General features: G+C 44.0%; 1 long non-coding RNA gene across 1 annotated transcript; it reads left to right on the top strand.

Moving 5' to 3' along the window:
* The first annotated feature begins 200 nt into the window (after window positions 1-200).
* Window positions 201-1732, top strand: LOC119030158. Its single transcript, XR_005078190.1, has 3 exons — window positions 201-763; window positions 869-1058; window positions 1274-1732. It is a non-coding gene; the product is annotated as an uncharacterized LOC119030158 (long non-coding RNA).
* Window positions 1733-3258: the final 1526 nt, after the last annotated feature.

The following is a 3258-nucleotide window of genomic DNA, read 5'->3' as shown; positions in this document are numbered from 1 at the left end:
TCTCTCGTCACAACACTGTGCCTGTACTCTGCTCAGGCATGAAAACCACTTGGTTAGAATAAGAAAAACATCAAGTTTTGGCAAAAAAAAATAAAAAATATCCGATTTCTGACTAGTCGCCATAAAGATGGTGGAAATATCCAGAGGACTCTTTAAAAATATCCACTGGTGCGACTTGAACGGTGGTCGGCCTTGTTGGTTGTAACATCACCACCACTCTCCAATGTGCAAATCAGATAAGACTACAATGTGATTGTGAGAACTTGATGCACTGTTAACTACCAACATGATATCCTGCTGGCAAAATAGTAGCTGTTGTTTTATGCCTGTTAAAAATGAAAAAAAAAGGACCATAATACAGCAGAGAGGGTAGGAAGGAACCTCTGAAAAACCTTGTGGAATAATTTGTCAACTTCCGATTTTGTCTTTCTACATGGATATTCATTCAACAAGTTGTTTCAACATTGGGAACATAATAAGTTTTAGCCAAGTTATCTACACATAAGCTTTGCTTTTCCATTGCTAACAGTAATGTGAATTGTTGATGACAGCATCAAATTTAAATGTTTTTAACATTCATTATTCATTCAGTAGCACCCAGCCGCTGGCTTCTGCGCCACCGCTGGTGGACGCTGGTGCCAGCGCCAGCTTCCCACCCATGCCACCCTTCCCCGGCTTCCCACCCTAGTGTCCCGCCTTGGCACTGGACATGAGCTGGCTCACCTTGTTGGACCAGGAGGCAAGCATTGTCACGCGATGCTGGGTAAGTAATTTTTATGGGTGGCAATTTGCTACATAAAAACTACTCAGTGACAGTCATATTAATGGTGGATTATTTATTTATCCCCCCCCCCGACAAATGTAATAGGGTCAGGCTTGGGGACCCTAGCACCACCCCAGAGCCATCTGCAGCCGGGGGGGGATGTAGGGTCGGATGTGGAGTTTTCCTCGGAGGCATCGCCACCTCCCTGTCCGACTCCGGCTGCATATCCTGAGTCGGCTGCTCCCCTCCCACCAGACAAATGTCTCCAGGACCAAACTCAGAGACGGACGAGGAGGTAATGGCGTAATTTCTGCCCCTCTTTGAGTATGAGGACTGAGCGCCAATTGGTTTTTTTTGTTGATTTTTTGTTGTGTTTTTTCTATTTTTGTTCTGGTTGGCAACAAAGCCTGGTTATGCAGCATTGTGGTTTCTGTCTTCATTTAGCCTTTTTTACACTTAACGTTATAGGATGATATAAAAAAAAAAAAGGATGAAAACTGCTTTCCGTAGGGCACCGGACTGGAGTCTGCCTTGAGGTGGTGTGGGGGCCCATATCATACTCCTGCCTTACCACACAGGAGTAAACTGTGCTGGGTGCAGCCACTCTGGAGAATCCCTGGGACCACTGGGACCAGACAGACAATGTACCAGGCTGAGCTGAGCTGGCGCCAGAGGAATTGCTCTCGGTCACCGTTTGTCCCTGGCAGCCTGGGAACCTCCGCATCACATAGGGACACTGTCACTTGAATTACGGGGTTCCTAGGCTTGTAAATCAATGTAAAATCAAAGCTGAAGTGGGTGAGAGGTGTATTGAGATTGGGCCCCATCTTCTGTTGTATTATACGGAACATGTTATATTTGGTGTTTTGATGTATAAAGCCAATCTTTGTAATCAGTGTATTCGTGCAGGGGTGTGTGTGCATGCGTACGTCTCTCTGCGGCAATTCATGCATATGTTATAGCATCTGAATTTGCATCTGTAAATGACTGAGCCTGGATCCTAGTTTACCATTTCCTGAATGATTTAGTAGCAAATAAAAAAAAAAATAAAAAGCACAGGGGAAGACGGTGAGATGATTTTTGCTGTCGATGGATAAACCCATGAAAATAAACCCATGAAAAGGAAATAATGAAAAAAATATTTGTTCATCGTGTGTCTACAACCCTGAGCTACTGCTGCAACAGTGCAGCGTGTGCAGACTGCATGTTAATCAACTGCACACCGTCGACACAGTCTGTCCACGGCTGCTTTTTCCACCTCTCCCAAATCCATTAACAGCCCCGTTTCTTTCCCACCTGTGCTTAACCACTTAACCAACACACACGTGATGGGTAAAGATGGACGCCATCTGTGAGAAGAGGAGTAAAGACAACACAGCGGTCGAAGAAATATGAGAGAAATTGTTTGCCGACAGCTTACAGAGCCACGTATACAAGAAAAAAAAAAAGACAGTCTCCCAATTGAATCTGAGAGCAAACAATATTGGTTTCTGTGTTCATCGACCTCGTGAGCCCTCTTCACTATATGAAGTCTTTTTTTTTTAGCCTCCAAATGTCAAGCCATGAAAGTCTCTCTCTCTCTCTCTCTCTCTCTCTCCATACTACACACTGTATCTCAGGAAAGAAATATGATAAACCTGCCATAAATAAAATACATACAGGATCATTTCCGTTGCATCAATGCATCATCTTGGCTGCTGCCTGGATTGTCAGCAGGGAAAACTACTGTTTTGTTTCAACCCGTATTGAGCACAACCGCTTGAGCAATGTGTGCACAGCCGTCACAAGAAGTTGGACGTCGTTGCTTTAAGCGACAGCAGATCAATATGCACAGGGAGTTTTGATGGCATCTATGTGCTCTGAACAAAAATCCCTAACTTCTGCAATCAAACCTCTACTTGTTTTCTCCACCAGAATTCAGATAAGGGGTGATTCTCGTCACCTTAGGTGTTGTCAGGAAGTCGGACTACCAACCAAGAGTCATCCTCCTGGGAGATTCACGATTAAACACCCGTCACGAGGTCTGCATCTGTCCTCCTGTTGTTAACCCCGATAGTATATTAAAAATTCACGACAATCTGAAGGTCTGGAGGGAACATCGTGCTCGGGTCTTCTCTCCGCGCTGCATGTATTATAGAAATCTTACTCATCACACCGAGTGTGAGATTCTTCAGAGAGTGAGCAACAACTCAGACCTCAACAACGTAACGTCTTGGTCTTCCAAAGACGTGATCGGTCACCAGTGACGGCTCTTTATTGGCAGGATTTATGCTTTGTGGACATTTACGTGGCAGTACTTGCAGGAAAATTCCTCCAAACCACATCAAGATATAAAAACCAGAATATGTTTATATCTACGCGGAATGCAAACATCTCTTATACTTGAGTAATCAAGTAAATCTAAGTAAATCTTAGGGAATAATGAAACTGAGATGTACTTCTTTCATCACTTTGAGTCCCCGATGAAATATAAAAACTGAGAGGTTCAACAAAGG

The sequence above is a fragment of the Acanthopagrus latus genome, chromosome 12, assembly GCF_904848185.1.
Source record: "Acanthopagrus latus isolate v.2019 chromosome 12, fAcaLat1.1, whole genome shotgun sequence".
NCBI lineage: Eukaryota > Metazoa > Chordata > Actinopteri > Spariformes > Sparidae > Acanthopagrus > Acanthopagrus latus.
The sequence above is the reverse complement of the archived record's forward strand: the minus strand, read 5'-3'. Positions and strand labels throughout refer to the sequence as shown.